Genomic DNA, 26,125 nt, shown 5'->3' with positions numbered 1-26,125 from the left:
CAGACATTATAACATATCAGTCAGAGGGGGGGGAAGCATGTAGGTTAAATTTTGTATTTGAATTGTTTTTTAATAACTTTAAATATACTTAGTATGAGCCTGTATAGACCAGTCAAGTCCTGTATACTGAGTGCATCACAATTAACAATAATGGGATGGAGTAGTAGTCTTGAAAATAGAAAGTTGCAGGAGGTTTTTGATTTTATTCCCAAGAAATTTTCAGTCACCTTCATCTTAATCTATGGACGCTAAGTGCTCGCCATGAAAGAGGCACTTGTCCAAAGATGACTTGGGTGTTATGGAACAAAACTTTGTAACATGTTTTACAGGAATCAGACATATATCTGGTTAAAACGTCTGGAATTGGACCATTAGTCCTAAAGCCAGTCATGCACTTTGACTTACATCTGCTGTTTGGTTGCTGGTCTGATAACAGTTCAGATTGTCTTAATTATTTGAATAATCTCTGTGTGTGTGTGTGTGTGTGTGTGTGTGTGTGTGTGTGTGTGTGTGTGTGTGTGTGTGTGTGTGTGTGTGTGTGTGCGTGCATGCGTGCGTGCGTGTGTGCGTGTGTGCTTGTTTGTGTTTGAAACCAATTAAATGCAAATGTTAAAAGCCAGCACATTTTTATGAAAATAAAAAAAGTTCAGCCTCAGGAAGCTAAGAAACCCTGGGTATAGTGACAAGTTCCAAAAAAAAAAAAAAGTTACAAACAAGAGAAGGTGGGAGCATCCGAGAGGGACAGCATCAGTAAAAACAGATCTGATCATATGCAAATAATTACCAAACTAATTACCACAGCAATGTAATTTTCTTGGTAATTAAAGAGAAACTTATAGGCTGAATTAGCAACAAAAAACCTGGCACAATTAGTGTCATACCATGCTACTACTGCAGCTACTGTGCAAAAATAATAATAAAGCTGTCCATAATCTGACACGTCTTGGCAGAAGAAACAAATGAGGGATGACAGATTTTGGTATAGGCAATAAATTCACAGGAAATTACAGAGTGAGTAGTAAACATAAATGTATTATTCCCTGACAGATAATTTATTCTACTATCCACTATCAAAGTTTTAAACCTATTGTTTTTCAATTTTTGCTTGGCAAACATGTTAAAAGGAACAATTCTGCCTTCCATATACAGAGGAAAAAAGATTGGTGAGTGGCCTGTGCAAGCTAAATGACTGATAGCATAGTGTCACAATCTGTGAAATTACATCTGCTAAAAATGTGTTTAACAAAGCAACAGATGATACAATGCAAAAATGCTGTAGCTGATTGCAAATAAAAAAAAAGTTAGGATGGAATTTAAGGCCACAAATAACAGTTACTTTAATTACACTAATCTCTTAATTAATTTTCTAATTAATCAACAGCTTGATCTCATTAAACACCTTAACAACTCAATTAAACAGCTTAACCCAAGGCTATTCAGTTTCAAATGTTGAAAATGAAAGTGGCAAACACATCTGAAAAGCAAAAAGAGATATTGCCAGTATTTTTTCCACTTATCCAACTGAAGAGTACAGAGTTTGTAAGATGTATCTTTAAACATTTATTTGAAATTTTGAACTTTGTTTCAACAGCTCCAAAATCATTCACATTTCTTGCGGTCTTAAATATAACATCAAACTCACTAATTCATCAAAATCTTTGACAATAAAAATTTGTTTTCTGGCTCTGTTTAAGAGTTGACTCCTGCAGAGGTTGAATAAGTGCTATCTGCTGGGAAACTTTGTCAACATCATAATCATCTTTGATTGGTGTTTAGTTGCAGTAGAGAACACAACAGATGCTGCCTCATTACACATACAGTCCTGTCTGAATTTGTGCGCACACAGACACACGCACGCACACACACACACACTTACATATGGGAAGTGTTGTCAAGGTGAGAAAAAAATAATGTAATGTCAGCGACAATGAGCAAATGAGGTTTGCTTTGCATGTTGAGTATATGTGGAGATTCAGTTCCATTTATTGATAATTTATGACTTCCGACGATTCAACAACATGAATACAGCACAAAATGCATGCGGGTCCCGCCGACAGAGAAGCGGTGGAAGTGGCGCACCCAGAGGTTTATGGATTAGTATAGATTTAAGAAGATTCCAGTGTTTGTAGATCTCTTAGTAAGTGTGTGTGTGTGTGTGTGTGTGTGTGTGTGTGTGTGTGTGTGTGTGTGTGTGTGTGTGTGTGTGTGTGTGTGTGTGTGTGTCCCATATCAAATTCAGCCCATCTTTCAGACAAGTATAAAGATGATGTTGTCACTTGAGATAGTCCTTTTCTTTCTTCTTCTTCTTCTTTTTCTGTTTTTCGTTGAGGGAGGGGTTCTTTATTTTTGGTTCCGGCAGTTACTAGCAAATGTGGAAGAAGTAAAGACATTCTTAACTTGTAAGCAGAAATACAGATACTTGTGCTAAAAGAAATACTCTGGTAAAGGTTGAATGACTCATAAAAAGAAACAAAAAAGCACACATATGCAAACACTACCAAAAATACAATTATACTATAAAATCAAATACTATTATAATTATATGAGTATATTTTTCATTAAATACAAAAAAAAATGATTGGATTTACACAAATTAATTCAACAAGATGTAAGCAGCTAACTTGGCTGTCTTAATACTAGACAGCTTGCCATTGTTATAAAGGTGGAATTGCCTGAATTAAATTCAACTGTTTTTAATTTTAAAAAATGAGCACAAATACAGATACTTGCCTTTAAAAATACTATGATAAAGGTTGAATGACTCATAAAAGAAACAAGAAAAGAGTAAAGCTAAATGAACATATTAGTATTAGTATCAAATACTAGTGTAATAATATTAATATGTTTTTATAAAATACAAAAACAAATATTTCTTTATGTACAGACTGTGATCAGCTGTACATAAAGAGCTGCTGCTCTGAGGTTTACTGGTCTTAGTGGATTTACACAAATTCAACAAGATGTAACCAGCTAACTTGGCTAGTTTCTATTCCCTACACTAACTAAATACTGTCTTTATACTAGACAGTTTGCCATTGGTATAAACGTGAAATTGCCTGAATTTGTTTCAATGTAATTTTTTATTCAAATTAATTCAATTTTATTTATGTAGCATCAAATCATGACAGTCACCTCAAGGTGCATTCCAATTTAAGGTAAGGACGCTACTGTCATGACAGATCTTGATTGTGTTTTGGGCCTCTGTTTTCTTTCTTTTGCAGATCAAGGTTGGGTTGGGCAAGGTTGACTCCTCCTTTTGGGAGGGGTCTCTGGGGATACATACCTGTGACTCATTTTCCTGATTTGGCCAGTCAGTCCTTAAGAGCTAGTCCAGACATCCACTCTTTGCCAGATCATCTGCTTATCACCTGCCAAGTGGTAATCAGGCCTCTCCATGAATTTTCTAGTGTAGTGTTTCCTAGTGTGCCAAACACTGCTCTTCTTCCAGTCGATTTCCCAGTGGATCAGAGGAATCGCTGTCATCATACTGAACTCACCTATCTCTGCTATTCCCTTCAGAGAGTCTCTTAGTGCCAATTCTCTGTGTTTTGAAATCAGTGCTCTTTACAGTAAAGTTGTGAATTATACACCAGACTCAGCTCAGTCCACTCTTATCAGTGCTTGCGCCTTGACACGAACAATAACAGAGAGAAACCCCAACAATCAAATGATCTACCTTTGAGCAAGCACTTTGAGGAAAAAAGAAACCCCTAGAAGTACCATCTCCACCGATTATGGACATCTGCACCAAAAGCGATTTCTGATGATTCTGTGTGTTCTTGTATCTTTGCTGTAAATAGCCTGTAGTCAACAGGGGTTATAAATTAAATAAAGAAATTACCTGTTTTGCGAGTATCTGAGTGCATTACTGTACCTACTCATTTTAATCAACCAGTTCTTTGGCTGCTCAATATGTCTTTACAGAGCTGTGATGTTTTGTTTATGTCTGCTGCCCTTAGACATCTCCCTTGAAAAAGATAATTTTAATATTAATGAATGTTTTTAACTTGGTAAAAACCACTTTGACAAAAACTGATTGCTACCTTGTAACAGAAATATTCTTTCTGGCCCAAAATGAGCTGATGTTATTCATGAGCGATATGTTTGACAGCTTATAGACCAACTCTTTTAAACGGTTTAAATACCAGCAATCATTTTTTGGCACTTTTTGGCAGATGATCATTTTTTAAAAATTATACATAAAATAGGGGCTTTTGCCCCTTTTATCTATTTCTATGTGATAAGTCTCAGTGATGGATAAACTAACAGGACTGTTTTTTATGTATTGTTCCCTTCATTTATGCTCCAATCGGTTTGATGTTTGAAAGCATGCAGTGGTGGGAAATCAAAACTTCCCTCAAATGTGTTAAACCTAAATGAGCCTGTTTTGAAATGTAAGGAGTAGAAAGTACAGAAATGTTTGTAAATAGGCAGTAAAAGCAGAGATATTCGTACTTTGTTGCTTCCCAACTTTATTTATTAGGGTATGGACAGATGATATTTTCCTTTTTTTTTTGTGTCAATCATTGATATATGTACAAATCAATCTCTACTCAATATCTGTACTCACTTTAAAGGTTTTCGCATAGTAACACACACACACACACACACACACACACACACACACACACACACACACACACACACACACACACACACACACACACACACACACACAGAGAGAGAGAGATTTACTCAGCAGGGGTCTGAGGTAAAAAACATATCCAAATGTACTTTATAGATGGACTCAATTCCCCCTTAGTTTAACAAGCAGACTATTTTTGTTGAAAAAATCATCTCTTATATGGATACAAAATCTGTTACAGTAAATGAGACACTTTGTAGTGTGGAGCACGCACTGCTTTAGGAGCAGCTTCGGGAAATGAGCATTTGGAGATCCCAGCTGCAAACTGTCAGATTGCATAAGAGTGTGCCCCCACTAAAGGCAGTCCATTTGCGACTTTAAAAATAGATCAATAATGCATGTAGTAAAGATTACTGTAGTGCAAACTGGAAAAGCCAATTAAATTCTACGTAATATAATTTCCCTGTGCATCTAGCCAAGTTATTCTTTCTTTTTATTATTGTTTTCACTGGAAAACTGTTGTAAAATGGCTAGAAATGTGTTGACATTCATTTGTATGTATTTTTTTTTAATTTTTGGAATAAGGAATGAGACTTTATTAGTAGTGTCTCATATCTCTCATCTCTTTAATCTCTCTCATAAAATAAGAATAATCTTTTGCAAAGAGACTATATTTTTGGTACCAAAAATTTTTCTGGTTTCTGTTTGTTGTTCAAGATTTATTGATTATTGCTGTGTAACTAGGCTTTGGTTTGAAAAGAGGAATTGCTTTTGTTGAAGAAAAGCCCCCACATACTTACAGTTTTGTTTTTTTGTTAAATTATATTAGATTTTTCTCTGTATTTGTTCAGAGCAGAGAATAGAACATGAAGTGTTATACCTGATATCCTTCATCTACTATCCAAATATTCTGACTACATGGAAGGTAATGAGCATAAGCCCAAGAGACTATAAGGGCCTATTTATGTTTGCCATATTGGTAATGTCACAAGCAAACAGTGATATTGCCACAGCTTCATACTATTTATACCAGTGCTAATGGCATGGCTACTCTTTGCAGAATCCTCCAAAACAATAGATGTTACCACTGGAAAAAAAAGAAAAACTCTCAGTAAGGGTGCTGGAGACTTTGTTTCGGAAGTTTTTCCCAGTAAAAATCCCTTTGTATAAGCTTTGACCTAATAGCGTTTGATAGTCCAAACAGCCACTGACAGGTTATGAGACAATTATTCATGACCTGAAAAAAGAAAAAGACATGCAAAATAGTTCAACTTTTAACAAGAAATAGTATCAGTCACTTCATAAGTAGGCTCTGGGTCAGGGTTTAAGGCCATGAGTACTATTAAGACAGCCTAACTACTGGGGGACCAGAATTTACTTCTGGCCAATGCACTGCCAGTCTAAAGTTTTTTGGCTCCTCTTTTTGTTAGGCATCTTATGCTATCTGCTTGCACCCTCTCTTCCTCTTACTACTCCCTCCCTCCTTTTGCCATCATTAACAACACTCTATCCACTTATATCTCTGCCCCACTTTGTCTTCCCCAAACCAGATGTCCCTCTCTTCATCTCAATCCATTTTTTTGCTAAAGCTATCTCCCCTCTGCCTCTTCTTCCTTTGAGCCCCACGGTATGAAAAACATGGAAGAATCCCCACCACCACCACTTACCCTCCCAATCTCAGTGACCTGACCATCTGTGACAGAGAATTCCAGTCTTTAACTAAACCCCCATCATGCTGGTGACTGCGGCTAGTGTGGATGAGTGTGTTGCGGCAGTTGTGGGAGGTGGCGAGGCTGAGGTGGGGGGATGGCAGTGGAGGGGTAAGCTCCACTCAAAGCTGTCGTAAACACCACTAATGCATCGCTAAACTTGGGGAATCTCTTGTGCTCATGCGTGCTTTTGTGTGAGTGTCTATTGCACATACAGAACTGACTAATCCCTCATAAACCTACATTTTATCACTTACCACACCATTAGCTGAGCCGTGGCATACTGCCTGTAGATGTCAAAACAGAGGGACTACAAGAGTCTGTGCAATTTCTTTGTTGCTCTACATAGAATCCACATTTCCCTGGGCCTTGTGAGAGATGAAAAGAATTATGTCTCTTTCAGCTGGGAAACAATGTAATATTAACTGCAAACACAGCGCCCCACTGCCCACCCCTTTAATTTTGGTTTTACACAGCTAAAACAAACTAGATGTGCAATTAGACACTTTGAAATGCAGCTCTAGGAAATATGTTGAATTTTGTCAGCTTTTTTTAAAAGTAAGCACAAATGCTGTTGGTATAGGAATGTACCACCTAATTGAAAGTTAAGCTAATATTGATGTGATTAATGTGTGGTGCTGAATTTAAACTGTAAGCACTTCTTAATTTTTGCTGGAACAGATTTGATAGAATATTTTAAATCTTTCACGGGGAGGAAACGTTTTTACAGACAAACACACAAACAGAGAAGCAGCAGGCAGACAGAAGTTGTGTGAGACTGTCTAGAGAGTGGCATCAGTGACAAAGAGCGATCTCCTACAGGGGGTTGAGCTGGGGAACGAGGTGACACTGTAACAGTCTCTGATCAACTGAGGAGCTGGGGAAGTGTGCATTTGTGTGTGCAAACACATGACCTCACCTGTCACTATCTGTCTTTGCATTTGTTTGTTTGCACGTCAGTGCAGGTGTCACCGAGTGAGTCTGTTGGAACACATTTGTGTGTCTTTATGTGCACGAGTATGTGTGTCTTTATATGAGTGCGTGTTTGTGTGTATTACTCAGTCTGCTCCTTACAAAATGCTTCAGATGTCAACCACAGACCCCATTTCCTCAAGGGCCTACACTCCACACATTTCAGCGCCATTTCAGTCACAGAGGGAGCACCTTTACACAGAGATTTAGGAACTTAGGAAGTTTGAGCAAATATAGAAAGTTAGTTTTAGAAAATTGAAATAATTATTCCCAAAACTAGGATGACAAAATTGTGTCAAAGAGGCTTGATTACTGAGGATGAGTCTTTTAATTGAGTTGGGGGGATAGTATATAGATTACAACATTTTAAGGGTCATCGGTGTGTTGTAATAGTCCATTGTGGTAAAAGGTTACCAAAATCTGCAAGTAAATCTGTCCATATAACAGTCAAACTACTATGGCCATGAATTGTGGATAATCACTAAAAGAAATGATGGCTGCCCCGACGACCAGAACCCAAACAAGTGGTAGAAATATGGATAAATAAATACAAACAGTTTTTTAAAACCATCTGACGTCTTTTGATTTGTTCATTCTAATGTGTTCATAACACATCCCCAGACTAGCTTTAATCATTATGGCAATACCATGACTATCAATTAGTGGAAATGGGAAGTGCAGATTCTTGAATAATTATGTATTTTCCTGTATATTTTGTAGCGCACATAATTCTTATAAAACAGCTCCTTTGTTCTTTTCATACAGTTACTTTATAGTGACAAACATAAACCAAACTTGCAGCATTTATAACAATAGCCAACCAGATTATTCTCTAATTAAATGGATTGTGCCTCCAAAATGCATCATTATTGTTCGTTACCTAACTGCATGGTACTGTTAGTCAGAGGGTAAACAGAAATGGCATCCAAAGCTTTGTTTTGTTTGTAGTTGCCCTATTTCCCCAGCAAAGTCAATCCCCTGTTTGAACAAAGTGCCTAAATATGCAAAGACTAAATAATCTTTTTCAGACTGATAGTGAAAATATCCACTTTGTGGCGACCCGTGAGTCAGTCTACTTAAGACAGCAAAGACAAACACTTGAGCAAGGTGAGGCAAGGTTAAAGAAAAATCACAACAACATTCTGCAGGAAACAAACACTGAAAAATATGAAATAAAATGGGTTGTGTTTTCATGGTGTCAGCATTTGATTTTTTTGTTCAACTCTGTGTGGTTGCCTTTGGGTTTCTTGCAGTTTGACTCAGCTGTCATAGTGAAATCAAACATCTTTTATATGCTGCTTTGTTTTTATTATATTTGTTCTTTATTTATTTATTTGACTAGGTGTCTTAATGAGGAGTCAACTCTCAACCCCTAAAATTTATAAATATGTCTAATGCCACAGTTTGATTTACCATTTGCCCCGATGTGGTTAATATTTGTTTTTTTTTTTATGCAAAGATAGACTAAAATAGACCAGCAGGACTGTCAAAGACAAACATCTTGAGCTCTCTATTAATCTAAAACTCAAGACAAAAGACTTGATTTATTTTTCTTTTATTACAAGGCAAAAACAGGATCACTTTGAGCTTACAAGGCCATAGGCAGACGTGGAAGATAGAGAATTCGGTTCCTTTATCCAGATGGAAAAGAACAAGAATTTCCTGATTTCCCAAAGTAAATACTTTATCCTTGTCCGCAGACCGTGCGGAAATGTGTGTGGTGGACCCAGGTGCGAACACAGGCGAGGATGCAGGAGTGGATTTAAACAAAAGCGAGCCGTTTATTATGGCTGATGAAAAGGAACAAAACAGAGTGAAGGCAGCATAAGAGTAACAGTTAAAACAAAACCCTAAACTGGAAATAAACTAAGGAAAAGCTATGGCTTGAAATACGGAACACAGAGGTGGTAACACAGACGACGCGACACAGACTGTAAGAAACACAGAGACTAAATACACATGAGGGATGATCAGGGGAAGTGGCCACTCATGGGAACGCAGCTGACACACATGAACTTAACGACAGGACAGGAGGAGTGAAACTGAATACACTGACAGTGAATGCAGGCCTTCAAAGTAAAACAGGAAACATGAGACATGAACCAGGGAGAAGTAGTACGGGGGGAGGTGACATAACTGACAGCATGAACTTGACAGTACAAGACACACAGACATAAACACACGAAGGGCAAGGGAGACGTGACGCAAGGGTGATATATACAAATGGCTGGACTAACTCAATGAACCTAAATAATCAATAAACATCAACATAGACTAAACACAAAACACTGGGTCGCACGACCCAGGACCATGACAATCCTTAAAGACTTAAGTCTCATATGTGTTTATATTTCTCTAATACTTAAAAAAAATCCAAATGTGATTGTTAATCCATTAAAATAAATATTAATTAGATCACTTTCATGATTACATTATGGTTGGGAAATTACATACAGAGTAAACTGCCATATCAGGCATGCTATCCATTGAACCCTTTCATGCTTGAATTATGACAACCTCAATTGGGATTATTTCTTAAGTATTTTTATTCATCTTTAGGCATGTAAAGATGAATAAAAATACTTAAGAAATAAAATCCTGATTGAGGTTTTCATAATTCATGCATGAAAGTGTTAAATAACAATAATTACAATGAAACACGTCATATTGTAACATTAAATGACCAGTGGGTGGCAGGGTATGGAGTGACACATCAGTGTCCAATGTAGTGGTTTATGTGCAAGTATAACCATCAATACTAACACAAATACAAGAAAACAGCCTTTGAATAGTTGTCCACTGTTAAAAAATGCAGGTGTTTTTCTTCACTTCTTCTACACAGTTAACGACAATTTCACCAGCACCGTAATTCTATTCTCAATCATTTCTGATTTATCAATTCTATGCTTACTTGTTATTTATACGTCATTTTGTTCACACAATTTCCATGCTTTGTGAGGTAAGAAAACTATTGTTTTTACTGTTCTTAAGACTTTGAACTCAGCGATGTCTAAAGTGTTGTTTTTTGAAAGCTGCCATTAAGTGAATTCACCTCGGTGCTGAAACTTTGGTTTAAAACTAGTAAAGTGAACTAAAGCTGCATTTCCCAGCTATCTGCAAACAGCAGTGAACCAGAGGGACTGCTCCAGCTTTCTGTTCATCCAGTTCATCTTGCATTGAGAGCTTTGGTAGCCAAGACTGCATGCACAAGAATGAGTGCAATCAAGGAGAATCCGCAGAGAAACCTGTCTTATTGGTAATAACCCAAGGTCGGTATGAATTGTATAAACACAATCGTACAAAACCAAACTGCTTTCATACTTCTCCATGATGACCACTGAGACCAGCTGGCTCTTGCCTTCCAACAAAAGCCATTTATTAGTACCCTTACCAGAACCAACAGATTGATTTATGGACATCCAATAGGCAAAAGGAAAAGGTCACAGTTATTAAGACATAAAAACACTCAGTGTGGGATGTTGTGACATTCAGCACCACAGGACCAAATGAAGTTGATTTAAAGCCAAATGTGCATCCCTAAATGTCAACATAGTTCACACATGTTACAGCTGATTTTATTGGGGGATTTATATTTTAGAATCTGCTGCAGTTTAGGACTAAGGCATTGTAACTATAAGCTTACTCTACAGAGGATTAATATTCCTGAATCCCACAAGCTTAGGAAATAACTTATTGTGAGTGTTGAAAAAGCCGGTGGATCCTGCTGGGTATTTTTCTTCTTTGGGGAATACCAGCTGAGAAGTCTGCTATTGGACAGATAATGTTATCCTATGAAATCCCCAGTATGTGTTTGTATAAGCTCTGTCTGCACCATTCGACACACTGAATGTTTAGCTATAACAAGGACTTCCTCAAACAAATATGTGCCACTGAAAAAAATAAGTAAGTACCTAAATCACACATTGGATCTGACTGACTATTGTCCTACGTGTAGGACCTACGGTGTAGGACAATAGTCAGTTGAAACCAAAAATGTCAACACTTACACACACATATACATAGCTGTGTGTAAAGTGTAAATTAATACATATGTGCTGAAACACGGTTTCCTTTGATTTTTTTCTTTTAGACACAATCTTTGGTATGTGCTCTGAGAATGCTACTTCCAAGTGTATTTCAGTTTCTTTAAGTATGTTAAATTCATATAGATCATTTTAATGATTAGGTAATGAACAGAGTAAGAAAATTTCACTCTTATTTTATTGATGTTTTATAACTTTCTACCTTTACCGATTCCCTATTACTTATTCTCTTTTGTCTTTGCCAAACATGCCAAAATAACTGGTATTTTTGTATTAATCATTACAGTTTTACTTTCGTTTCCATTTGTTAATCTTTTACTCTTTAATCTTTTACTTTTACTTTTACTTTCATCATAACAAATGGTAAAAATGTAAATAGTTTTGGTTAGTTGAAAAGGCAAAATTGCAGCAAGCTCCTGACAACATGTGTTTTGTGGGTCTGTGCAATTTTGTGAGCTTCTGCAATTCTCAGTTCCTTATTTCACTTCATGTTTTCTCAAAGAAGACCTCTGATATTTCCTTCACCTGGGAGAATGGTTCCCATCTGTTGTCCCAGACATCATGCTAGCACGTACGTACTTCAATACCCAGGAGAATTTTTGTTATGAAGAAAGAGACAAGGATCAACAATTCTGTTGCATATCTGAAGTGTGTGTTTGTATCTGTGTGTGTAAGTTAGAACAAGATACAGAGAGAAAGGAAAATAAATAACATACATAGAGGGGGAAAGAACACGAGGTGAAAATGTACCCCTTTGTGTCAAAGGGATCATTCTTGGTTTATGACTTTATTAGTAATCAGCAGACGACCGAGCATGTAAGATGGGAAGGTAAGAGATACACTAAACAAGGTAAATCATGCATATGTAAGGGCCTACTAGCCCCGTTATGTAGGGGTATAGAAATGCACAAGCTGCCTCGAACGACTAGGGGGTAGTGGGATCTGGGTCCGCGACCGCCCCTTGTACAGTTGACCCAGATACTTACTACTTTAAGAATGGTTTTAGCTGTCTGGCTGTTGCCCCCCCCCCCTGGAGCCCCCCCCCCCGCAGGTTTGAGGCTCCAGGGCTCAAACCTGCGAGTAACAGCTGCCCGCAGTGCACTATGCTGTCGAACATTAACTCACCCTAACCCCACATACCTGTACCCAACCAGATAACCCGGGTGCCCCTATTCCAAGGCAACCTGGTTTGACAGAAACATACTACAGTCACTTTTAAATCACGTGTAACCCTTTTATTTGTTCAACTGGCCCTCGTGAACCTAGACCATACACCAATGTTAACGGGGCCCTGGAGAACACAAGTAACAGAAAGAAAAAACACTCAAAAAAATTAAAAAGAAAGAAAGAATCCCAATAAAACAAATAAAACAGGCTGTTACTCCCCAAGGTTGTGAGTTCTCAACCCCTCCCGAACCACTCTAGCTACGGGAAAAGGGCCCAACCATCACAATACAGCAAACCAATGGAAGGTTAACACAGAAACTTTCTTATTTAGGATGGTTAACACAGCTTCATCACACAATTGGAAATGCCCACACCGAAAAAATAGTTTCGGTCTTTAAAGTAAAGTCTGATCCAGTGAATTGTTTTAGGTGTAGCTGTTGTGAACCGGAGTCGACTACAGAGTTCCAGTCTGTTAGGCTGCCCAGAGATTCCACAGCCAGAGCAGATTATCCAGTCCCCGGCTCACAAAAAAACAAAGAACACAGAATCTGTACCAAACCTTGGGTTCAGGGAAAAGCTATTCCAATTTGGCCGTGCTCATAAGGCATTGTAGCAACTCTTTCCTTTTGGCACTTAGATCATATACTTTCTATTTTAAAGAGCCCTGCTTTCTGAATCATTTGGTACTTATACAACAGAAAATGAAGGTGTGCAGATGTTCACTCACAATCTGTCCTGGGTGGAACAGGAATATTGTTAGGATTAGAGGAATGAGGCTAACCCAAAATACACTGGAAGCATAACTGATCCTAATTGACCTATCCATTGGAATTCGCTGTGAACATGCAGGATCGGAAAATAAAGGCAGGATGCAAATATTTTACAGCTTACACCAGGGGTCGGCCACCCTAGGCATGCGTGCCACAGTTGGCATGCGAAGGGTTAACTGATGGCACGACCATAGCTGGACTCGCCATCCGGCATACTGGGAATTTGCTCGGTGGCCCGGTGACTTTTCTTTTTCTTTTTCTTTGTAACGGTATAAACAATGAAAGGTGGTGGATTGGCCAGATGCTGGTCGGTGTGTAAAAATAACTCAGTTGTTTGGTGGTGGCTATGGTGGTGCTTCCTCAGATTCAGTAAAATTAACAAGTGGTGGAGGCCAGCAGGTTGATGAGAGAAAGGGGAGGCAGGAGGAGAGCCCCAAGGTATCCGCCGAGTGTCAGGTGAACTGAACTTCAGGTAAGAATTTAAGACCTGCAGTCTATCTGGGTCAGATATAAACCAAGTTTAGGTGTAGTTTATTTTCGTTGTGCTGACTTTTTACAGTCAGTTACAATAACTCGTACTGTGTACTATGACGGAGTTTCTATACAGCTGGGTGGGTGCTTTGATGTTACTGATGTTGAACTTTATTTAATTCATAAGGTTAGTTAGTAGAGTTTCCAACCGTCCCGTAAAATGACGGAATCGTCCCACATTGAGAGAAAATATTACGCCTTTCGTGTTGAGGTGAAAAGGGACAGTTTGTCCCGGACTTCAGCTAGAATGGCAAAAGACACAAAGCTGGAGTTATTCTGTTGTTACGCTGCAAAGCTGCCTCTTCTTCTCTCATTATCTCCCCCCTCCTTTCCTGTTTCTTCTTCAATCATGAAACTGATCAATGATCAGCTAATCAGCTTTTCTCTCTTGTTTATTTATCAGAATCAGAATCAGAAAGGGGTTTATTGCCAAATGTTGAGCAGGTTTACAACATTAGGAAATTGCTGCGGTGCTTCAGTGCAAACATAGTGTCATAAATAGCACTTAAATAGACATGAAAAAATAAAAGTAGGGATAAGAATTAAAAGTGCTACGTAGAAAGATATGTGCATGAGCTATACATGAGATATATACATGAGAATAAGAATTAAGAGTGCTACGTAGAAAGATATATACATGAGTGCAGGTGGTGATCAGTGCCAAACATGGAATGATGCAGTGAACACAGCGTAGGGTCATGTGTTAGTGGTGGGAACAGTCATATGGTTATTGTTCATGTGTCCGACAGCAGAGGGGAAGAAACTGTTCTTATGGCGAGAGGTTCTGGTGCGAATGGACCGGAGCCTCCTGCCTGAGGGGAGCAGGTCAAACAGACTGTGTCCAGGGTGAGAAGGGTCAGCTGAGATCCGAGCTGCATGCCGCAATGTCCTGGAGGTGTACAGGTCCTGCAGAGATGGGAGTCTGCAGCCAATCACCTTCTCAGCAGAGCGCACAACACGCTGCAGTCTCTGTTTGTCCCTGATAGTGGCTCCAGCGTACCACACGGTGATGGAGGAGGTGAGGATGGACTCGATGATTGCAGTGTAGAACTGCATCCGTGTTGGCAGGTTGAATTTCTTCAGCTGCCTCAGGAAGTACATCCTCTGCTGGGCTTTCTTGATGACGGAGGTGATGGTGGGCTCCCACTTCAGGTCCTGGGTGATGGTGGTACCCAGGAAGCGGAATGAGTCCACAGAGGTGATGGGGGTGTCAGTCAGGATGATGGGGGGGTGATAGGTTTGTAGCTTGAACCCATCCGCTGGAACGTTGAAGACAATATAATTACACTGCTAAGCAAGACACAAATAGGCAAAGTTCTTCATGTTACTCGTGCACGGGAGAGACCGGACAGAGCGCCGTCCCTTCGCTTGACCCCAGTTGCTCTCGTCCGTCCTCCCGTAACACTGTCCTTTTATTGAGGTTACATGAATATGCATAGGTTCATTAACATACGACGTCTACATACAAACAAAGAGTACCTTGCCTGTGTGTGTGTGTGTGTGTGTGTGTGTGTTGCTGATCAAAGGGTCAAACATCCTTGGTCAGGAAGAGGGTAGACTAGACCCCCCCCCGGTGAGGAAGTCCAGCAGTTCATCTAAACAGAAAAGCACTTAGACTAGAACAGACGTAGCTACGTTAATCCTACCATAAAACAATTAAAACAAGATGCGACCTCTTCCCGTGCTCCCAGGATGTAGGTGTGCATTCTAGTGTGGAATGCACACCAAGCCTCTGTAGCCTGTTAAAGATCACACAACTTATCACTACACAATTGATTATACACCTCTAAGCATCTATGGTTAAATATTTCTAAGCATAAATAACAATCAACAATACAAACTCTAACAGGGGGAGTGGGGCTGTGTGCTTCCTGAAATCCACAATAATCTCCACTGTCTTCTGGGCATTCAGCACCAGGTTGTTGTGGCTGCACCAGGACACCAGACGTTCAACCTCCCTCCTGTAGGCAGACTCATCCCCGTCAGAGATGAGCCCAATAACGGTGGTGTCATCTGCAAACTTGATTAGCTTGACAGACTGGTGGGTGGAGGTGCAGCAGTTGGTGTACAGGGAGAAGAGCAGAGGAGAAAGAACACAGCCCTGAGGGGAGCCGGTGCTGATGGTCCGGGAGTCCGAGACATTCTTTCCCAGCCTCACATGCTGCTTCCTGTCCGTCAGGAAGTCAGTGATCCACCGGCAGATGGGATCAGGCACATTCATCTGGGAAAGCTTGTCTCGGAGATGGTCTGGAAGGATGGTGTTGAAGGCAGAGCTGAAGTCCACAAACAGGATCCTGGCGTAGGTTCCTGGGGAGTCCAGATGCTGCAGGATGAAGTGTAGGGCCATGTTGATGGCGTCGTCTACAGACCTGTTGGCTCTATATGCAAACTGCAGGGGGTCCAGGAGGGGGGCCGTGAGGGTCCTGAGATGGGAGAGAACTAGGCGCTCAAAAGACTTCATGACCACAGATGTCAGAGCCACGGGTCTGTAGTCATTTAGTCCAGTGATCCTAGGTTTCTTGGGGACAGGGATTATGGTGGAGGACTTGAAGCAGGCAGGCACATGACATGCCTGCAGTGAGGAGTTGAAAATGCCAGAAAACACTGGGGCCAGCTCGTTTGCACAGTGTCTGAGGGTGGCAGGAGACACGCCGTCTGGGCCGGGAGCTTTCCGAGCATTCAGGTTCTTAAACTGCTTCCTCACATCTGCTTCATGAATATGAAGAGTTGTGGTGGGAGGAGGTGGTGTGAAATCCTCTTTTGTGTGGGGTGAGGAGGGGGGTGTTGTAGGTGAACAGTTTGAAGGTGGTGATGGCTCTATGGAGGGGGGAGAGGTGGGGGAATTAGTGTCCAAAGTGCCTCTATTGTTGGGGCCGTTGGAGGTGTGAAGGCTGCCTGATGGCTCGTCAAAACGGCAGTAGAAGTCGTTAAGGGTGTTGGCTAAGAGCAAGTCATCAGTGGAGTGGGGGGTTTTAGGCTTGTAGTTTGTGATATTCCTAAAACCTTTCCACACAGAGGCCGAGTCATTCTCTGAGATCTGCTGCTGCATCTTCTCAGAGTGCTGATGTTTAGCAATGTCCACTTCTTTAGTGAACCTGTACTTGGCCTCTCTGTAGCAGTCCCTGTCTCCGCTTCTGAACGCCTTTCTCTTTTCCAGCCACAGCTTTTTGAGTTTAGGAGTAAACCAGGGTTTGTCATTGTTATAACTCACCCTGGTGCGTGATGGCACAATGCTGTCCTCACAGAAGTGGATATAGGAGGTGACAGTGTCCGTAAACTCGTCCAAGCTGTTAGAAGCAGCCTTCATTGTGTCCCAGTCTGTAGACTCCAGACACGTGCGAAGCTCCTCCACAGCCTCGTTGCTCCACAGTTTTTTAGTCCTCACGACAGGTTTGGAGAGCTTCAGCCTCTGTCTGTACGCGGGGATTAGGTGGATCATGACGTGGTCAGAAAGTCCGAGTGAAGCGCGGGGCACCGCGCGATAGGCCCCGCTGATCGTGCTGTAACAGTGGTCTAATGTCCTCTCCTCTCTGGTCAGGCATTTAATATACTGCTTGTATTTGGGAAGCTCATGGCTCAGATTGGCTTTGTTAAAGTCCCCAAGAGCAATGATGAGAGAGTCCGGGAATGTCCGCTCCATGTGCAGTATCTGCTCCGCGAGTGCGCACTGAGCTGCCTGCGCATCTGCGTCTGGCGGGATGTAAACAGCGGCCAGGATGAATGAAGCAAACTCCCGCGGAGAATAAAACGGTTTGCAGTGGATAAAAAGATATTCCAGAGAGGAAGAGCAGTGCTGAGCAATCACTGTCACATCTGTGCACCAGCCACTATTGATGTAGAAGCAGAGACCTCCACCTTTGGACTTACCGGAGAGAGCGGCCTGCCGGTCCGCGCGCAGCAGATGGAAGCCCTCCAGCTTGAGCGCGCAGTCTGGGATGTTCTCACTGAGCCACGACTCCGTAAAACATAAGACACAGGAGGAGGCAAAGTCTCTGTTCATGCTTCTCATCAGGACCAGTTCGTCAATCTTATTCCCGAGTGAGCGTACATTAGAAAGGACGATCCCAGGAAGAGCAGTTCGCAGTCCGGGTCTCCTCAAACGCACGAGTGCGCCGGCTCGCTTCCCTCTCTTTCGGCGTCTCGCTTTCCTGGTCAGAGTCAGCAGTAAATCTGCCGCAGATGCGACAAATATTGGAAATAAATCCACAGGCGTTGTAGTCCTGTAGTTAAGGAGCTCTTCTCTGGTGTACGAGTATCCAGAGGAGTGCCCAGACACAGAAGAAATGCACAAAAACAAAACAAAAGTAACGCACTGAAGCACCAGGGCGACCATACGCGGCGCCATCTTGGTTCTTGGTTCGCCCACTTTGCGCCAGAAAGAGGAAACCGGCGGATGTCACGCTAAACAACAGCAGCACATTTAAGCTTGATCAGCTGTTGTTAAAATTTATTTAATATTAATTTCTAGTAGCTGATGTTTGCTGGAGCCACAGCTGTAAAAGCTGCTGGTCATGATATTGGTTTGTATATCTGGTGAAAGGGAAACATGAAGATGAAACCAGGAGATGTCCTTACTGAATCATCAGAGCTGAACAGGTGATGGAGAAACAGGTTTACCTTTTAGGTGACATGAATGAGTTGAAGGGAAGTTATGAACTGATTCTGAGAGACAAATAACACCAGGATCCTTTTTTTTATGTAGCTGACAGCTGGTAACTGTGCAGGGGCGGGTCTAGCAAAGTTTTGCCAGGGGGCCAGGTAGGGCATTAACAGGGAAAGGGGGCCAAATAAATACTTTCTTATTCTCATTTAAAATGTCTCGCTTTTATTAAATAATTATCTGAAGCTTACAACCAAAGTTTTTATGTGATGTAAAATGTATAGAAATATAACACAGCATCGAACACATCGAAGCAGCTGGAATCCATAGCTGTGCGTGTTCATGGAGCTCGCATTTTCGCCTGCTGGACATCACTACCTGACAAGTTTAACTGTCTTCAGAACATTGCAGAGACCTTGTTGACAGTATTTGGCTCTACATATCTGTGTGAGCAGATTTTCTCTCACATGAGTGTCCTCAGGTAGCCGTCTGAATGCTGGACACTTGGAGACCTGTGTCTCTGAGTGGAAGACAGAAGATCAGAGTATATTAACAAAACATGCCATATTGGCCCAGTTTATTTTTTTTTATCATTGTTGTGAGGACACCATAAATAGCATTTGCATTTTCTGTTGTACAGTCCATTTGCTGTTATGGAGTTCTTGTTATGGATAAAAAGTGTCTTTTTTTTGTTTCAAAATAGCTGATAACTATTCGCTGATAGCTGCCAACATCTGCGAACAAATATAATTCTATAAAAGTGGTTCTATATAGTGTGTAACTGTTAATATAGAGAGTTATTAAATTTATTACTAATGCAATCATATGGCACACTGACTTCTGAGGAAATTTTAAATGGCACTCCTCATCAGAAAGGTTGCCTACCCCTGGCTTACACAGTGCGTTGGATATATTTATCGGTCACCTAAGGTTATAAAATAGAGAACTCGTTGGTTGGACCAGTGACTAGTTTTATTTATTCGTCTGTATTTATGCCTTCCATAACAATGGTTTTCAATTTCAGCCTGAGCTGCACTACCATACTAAACAGCATTCATTTTAGACAGATAGAAAACATTGTGTTATCAGGACTTTTAGCCTTTGTGCAAACAACCCTTTTAATTAAGACTGCTGAGTTGTGTTCCAACTCTCATATTTGCAGATAGATGGGGATGGGTGAAATAGAATATGCAAGACAGAACAAGAGAAAATGAAAAAAAGAGAGAGAGAGACAAAGGAATGAGACCAGACCAAGTGTGGACAATAAGCATCACATTCTGCTGCCAATAAAAAAAATGTCTATTTTCAGTTCCTATACCACTTTCAGTTACTATACCAGTCGGTTCAATGGAGTCAGTATGACAAATTGGTGAAAGCTACTTATCAACTAAAATTGAACTTAGAATCAAACTCTAACACTGAAGCAAAGTGCAACAGGTGAGCGCCAAAGTACCCCCATTTTGGATATTCTCAAAGCTGGCACACACAACCACTAATAATGTATTGACAATTTTAAGTAACCATACTTTCTAGACCAAAGGAGGCTCACCATGTTAGGACAGTAAAATGTGTTAATTAAATGCTACAGCAAAGAAAATAGCCAACTGTTTAAACAAATGCATGTCTTTAAAATACTTTTTAGTGAGCAGAAGTGGTTATAGCTACCCGACTGTTTTCCAATGCAAGGCTCATAGGGAGATCCAAACAGAGGGCTTTTGAATCAAAAGTAACAGCTGTGACCAACAGCTTTATGTTTGATTATCCCATAGAGTCTAATGGATACTTTGTATTGCGAGCTTTTGTTAATGCAACTATTTCGTTCACCAAATCGTGTTTACAGTGCTGTATTTTCATTCTTAAGGATACCTCAATCAATGCCGTGTGAATATAGTGAAAAGAATGTCAAAGTAAAGAAAATCCTTTGAATAGCTGACAGAAAGTGACAGGGTCAAACTTGCAGAAAAAAAATGCTTTTATACATTTGGCAGATTATGCTGGTTTAACACTGTGAACGAATAACTGAGCGTAAATATGATTACTACTGGCCTTTATAAGATTTGTAAACAGATTTTAATTAGATTCATAAACAGTAAGAGCGTGTGTCGGGTAATTTGGGTCATTTTTGGAAAGCAGGCCTTCCTGCTAGTGGAGGATTCACCCTGAAGAGAAATGCACACAGCTGCCGTGAAGACGAGAGGAAGGAATCCGAAAAGCTCAGCGAGAAAAGTGGGTGGACTACGTGGCAGATTTTGGTATTTTTGTTTTAAAAGCAGATTTCTGAAGACCTTTTTCTTTGTGTTTCTTTTTTGAGGAAAGTCTGTGGTGCAGCACAGAATAACAATCAACACAATAAGTCTGACATGTTAGTTATTTTTTCAGTTTTCACAAAGAAATAAAAACATTTTTGCCACTATAATGCTTACATTATCTTTTATTAAAGGAAGAAGTGGTGATTTTCAAGAGCTTAAAAATAAAAATAATAAAGCTGCAGAGGAAGCTGCCTGTATGAAGAGTTAAAGCGCCAATGAGGTCTTGCTAATGGGTTGGAGAGTTCACGTTGAGGTCCACATTCTGTTTCAGTTAAAGACTAAAGAGTCATTGTATTTGTGGTGCCTCTTTTTCAGTGACACCCATGATTCTCAATAGTCCTTTATTGAAACGTATTCACAATGGTCACTATAAATACTGGTCTGTCTTTGCAAAAGTAGCTGCATGTGAACTTATTGCATTCATATTTCCACTGGGGAATCTCCTCCTTGGTTCCAGAGCTGCTAATCAGTCTCTCTACTTTACAAGACTTCATCTTTCTGAGTGCATGTGTGTGCACGTGTATCCATGCACGCGTAAACAGCCATCTCCCTCAGACAGCTGCTCCTGAATAAACATTGTTTACTTCCTAATCGAGCAGGGAGAGCACTGAGGGCCTGAACTCTCACTGTTACCACAAACACATGCACAGACATGCAAATACACAGATAAATGCAATATCACACACCTTCATAAACACTGACAAAAAAGAAAGCACACAGGTATCGGCCTTTTTAGCTATAATCATATACATCCTTCATGCATTAGACAATAAAGGTTTTTTGTTTTGTTTTGGTTTTTTTTGCTTTTTAATGTAGCAATATCAGCGATGAAGGATGTGAAAGATAATTCCATAAATGGTATCAATGGTGCGCTACCCTTAAAATCATGAATATGCAAATCTCCAATGTTTAATTTATTGATTTATTTTATTTTTTTAAGACATTCACTGAGGGATACGTGGTCATACTTTAACAGACACACACACACAAACTGGCACACACATGCCCAAACACACATATCCTGGCTGGTGTTGGGGGAGCAGGACACACTTGGTTCTCCTGCAGGAACAGATGGCATGAACTCTGGAGGGATGATCACAGGGAGGATGGAGGTCAGGAACCAGCAAGGGAGGGAGGAAAGAAGAGGGAGGGGGCAATAGCTAGAAGAAATGATCAGAGTCTGCTGAATGGCAAGATAGGAAATATAAAGAGTTTGCAAGGAGGGGTGATATTTGGAAAGAAAAACCACGATCAGAGAGAAGGGCAAAGGTCCGCAGCCATACAGGAGTGTCAAGGAAAGCTAAGCACAAGAGCAGGAAAATGGAGGAAGTGAAATAGAAAGCTAATTGCAAGGGAGTAGGAGGTAAGAGGGAGGAAGCAAGCAATCTATAGAGATAAGAAGAATGGTATATTCAGAGGAGGGATGATGGCTGGAGAGAAAATGGGTATAAGGAAGGGCAGAGAAACTGAACAGTGAGCATGGGTTAAATAAAAAGATATAGGTTCTCTATAGATAAGGCAAACGACTGGAGACAGCATAATTATAAAAAATGGGTAAACGGATGTGAGAAGGATGAGATAAGAATAAAGAATATAAAAGTCTAAAGATATTGATATAGCGGTCAAGTACACTAAAGATAATGGTGATAGTGAAGCTGGAGATGTTAAGGTAAATGGAAATAAAACAGAATAATATGATTAATCTGTAACTTCATAACATTACATTTGATCTCAATTGCCTCAAATGACAAGATTTGCCAAGCAAGTCAAAATTAACTTTATTTTTTACATTATTATCTTACTAATTCATCGATAATATAATTAAAATATGAAGAGTGTCTTCAACATGGTTTTTGCCATTCTACCATATGTTCTGTACATTGCTTTAAAATCAAGCAAGGACTGTGTCAGTCCCTAGACTTAACTGGATTTAATTTGCATTCAATTTCCAGTTCTGGGAGCATTTAGTGTTGTATCTGTATGTGATGTGGCTACCTGTAGACGCCTCGAAATAAAGGCCTTTAAAAGTTCTAGTAAGGTCCCCAAACATCATCATCCTGAGGTTATAACAGCAGTGAAATATAGTTTGTTTAAAAGCCACATTGGGGGTTGATGGTTGGGTCACTAGCTGTGTCTGACTTATGCACATTGCAGGCATGCTGAACCAATCCTTACCCGCCCCGCCATTCAACAGCCCTAACTTCCTCATATTCATCTCTCTCTCTCCTAACTCTAATCATGGCCTTGGGGCTCAATGAGCGGACGGCTGAGGTTAACACTCCCCGGAGGAAAGAAGTGAATTGTAAATGAGGCAGAGGTGAAGATGTGCGGGTGAAACAAGCAGATAAAAGAGATGGTGAATGAAGCGGATGTGTGGAAAGAGTGGCTTTAAAAGAGATTGACACATGGGAGAGAAGGAGAGGGAAGGAGAAGCAACCTGAGAACTCTTACATGAGTCAGTTATGATCTTCTTTTCCTTACTTCTCTAGCTTTCTTGTTGTGGCACTTCACCTTTGAATAAATATTTTGATCACTACCAAACACTACTCCACAAGCAAAGTCATCTGCTATCACTTTTAAATGAACACACATGTATAACCGAAATCAGAGATGTATTTGAAAAGATGGGAATTATTAATGCCTATTTTTCCAAAGGAAAAAAATGCATCGAATTATTATGTAGATGCATTTTTTATAGTACACGTGCATGAATGTGCTTAAATTACTATGTGAGCACAGGATTTTTCCTGATCAGGAATGATTTATTATCTGGACTGAGTTAAGAATTGTATGTGAAAGCTTTTTTTAGATGTGTAAGTGACATGCTGTTTCGATAATACATGCATGACTATTCCTTCTCTGTCTGCTATACAGTTTAAAAGCATGACTTTATCTATGGTATTTTGTTCTTTGTGTTCCCCCAAAAAATCATTGAATAACCTACATTAATGTCAAGAGCGATATAGACAGGCAGAGTTTGTATTATTTCATATTTTGCTAAACTGATACCGTTGTGTCACGGTCCTGGGTCTTGTGACCCTGTATTTTGATATTCATTGTTTATGTTTAAATTAATTTAGTCATCTTAAGCTCCTAGGTTGCTCACTTTTAGTTCCTTGTTTATTAGATCCCTTTATGTCATCAGCCCTGTGTTTAAGTCTCCCTTGTTGGTTCGTGTGTCTTAACCTGTCATGTGTCATGTCTGTGTGTCCTGTGTTGTCAAGCACATGTCATGTCTGCATCCCGTTATGCTCCTTGTTTCTATGTTCATTGTGCTTAGTGTTACTTTTCCCTGTGGTGTCATGATATTATTCTAGTCAGCTGTTTCCCCATGTGTTTCCCCTGATCGCCTCCTATGTATATTTAGTCTATGTGTTTTCTTTAAGTCTTTGTCAGGTCATCTGTTTGGTTTCATGTCTAGCCTTGTCATGTCTCAGAGTTCTTTGTACTGATAAGATTCCTGTTTGGTTTATAGTTGCATGTACCTGTTCAGTTTCATGTCCGTGGCTCTCGTTACAGTTTTCATAGTTATTTAGTTATTTCCCACTTTAGGTTTCAGGTTAGGGTTTGCCCTGTTCGCTCTTGCATTGTTTTTGCGTTTACATTTCGTCAGCCAAATAAATGGCTCACCTTTTGTTTAAAACTCAGTTCTGTCTCCTGTGTCTGCATTTGGGTCCCACTATTCACTCAAACACACATTGATTATATGTTGAATTAGCTATTAACTCTTCCAGTGGAAATATGCCAATCAGTGGATTATTTTGATCCTGGGGAAACCAAGTATTGTGCATATTGGGAAGCATCTTATTTTGAAAAGCTATCAGACTGCTTTTCTTTGTTCTAAGAAAAGTCATGTAATTCTACTGTAATTATACTAAGTTGAAAAATCAAGTGGTGATTTCATTTCCATTTAGTATACTGTATGACAAAGGATTAACTTATCAACCACGTCTAGTTTTAACATGGGTTGGAGGCTTTTCTCCCCACAGTTCCATTATAATTTCTTTTCATCATTAATGTGCTTCCCCATCCATCTGCCACTGTTATTTTATGCTCATAATTAAGGTCAGATATCATGCAGTGAGTATAGTGAAAATGTTTTAGTAACATGGCCAAATGTGGCCTCGGGCCTGCAACCTGTGTTGATGGTACATGCGTTAGAAGCAATGAATGATCTCTTACACACACAAACACACACTACTAAATGGGACAAAATAAGATTTTATCTGGCAATAACCTTTAATGTTTATTTATTTGTTTGTTTTGGAAATATAACGTTAATAGCATTGCAATTTTGGGGGGTTGTGGATATTTCTATGGGGACAGTGTGGCTGTATGTCAACATTATGATAAAAATCCATATTAAAAATCCCCTGGGGCTTTAACAAACAGCGCTGCAAAAGAGCAAAATCTACCAGTTCTATTTTTCTTTAGCAAGAAAGAAAAAGAGAAACATCTGAATGTGGGCAGAGATGGGTGATTCCTAAAGCATGTGATGAATAAAACACAGAGTGCTCAGTTGCTTATTGCTGAAGAAAGAAAGAAATATGAAACTAATATGAAGAGAATTCACATTATCCCTGTTTAAATTCCTGCATCTGGAAAGATTTCTTTTTAAAGATGGGTCCTGTGTGGATTCCCATTTTGCTGACTTAATATTAGTTTCAATGTCCAGTGGGAAACATTCTGAAAGTCAGTGAATTAAAGACAAGATATTTTGGCTTCAGCGAATTTGATATAGCTAACACTATAGCAAAATATAAACCAGTGGGGACATTAGCAATTTTTTTCTTACTCCAAATAAATGAGTGGAAAATCCATTTACCAGAATCTCGATTCTACAACTCATTATAACATCCAGGCATAAACCTTCCAACTCATCATATGTAAAACAGGCCACATTCAGGGCTTAAAAAACTGCCTAAAGCACTCAGTTTAAAAAATAAACACATTAACAAACATGCTATCAAACATTATCTCCTTGGTTGCCAATATATCCTTGTCAGCTTAAAACACTTCCCTGAGGGCTAGATGCACCAAACAGAAAGCTGGATATGACTTCCTGAATCCCCCCAACCCCTATAAACACAAAGAGGTTGAAGTTCAAAGGTCAGAGCTTGTCTCTGCGCTAGTACCTCATTGACTGGGACATGTTTGGTTCAGCTGTGCCCCAGGGCTTTGATTTCTATGACCTGATATGCAGTTAAATATCCTTCCTCTACTCTAAAACCCACCCTTTACATCCTGTCTCTCTACACTTCTTCCCCATAGCAGCCCTCAAGCTAAGCTATGTCTAATTTAATTAGTCACATTCACCTTTTTTGCTTTTCTTTCTCCGCTTCTCTTTTGTCTTTAAAACGGGGTTTCTTCAATGTAGTGATTCCCCTGCCCCTTGCTGACCTAATTTGCTGCTGCTTGAGCGTTAATAATGCCAGAGGA

The sequence above is a fragment of the Aulonocara stuartgranti genome, assembly GCF_965226115.1.
Source record: "Aulonocara stuartgranti genome assembly, chromosome: 6".
Lineage (NCBI taxonomy): Eukaryota > Metazoa > Chordata > Actinopteri > Cichliformes > Cichlidae > Aulonocara > Aulonocara stuartgranti.
This window is presented reverse-complemented; position numbering follows the sequence as displayed.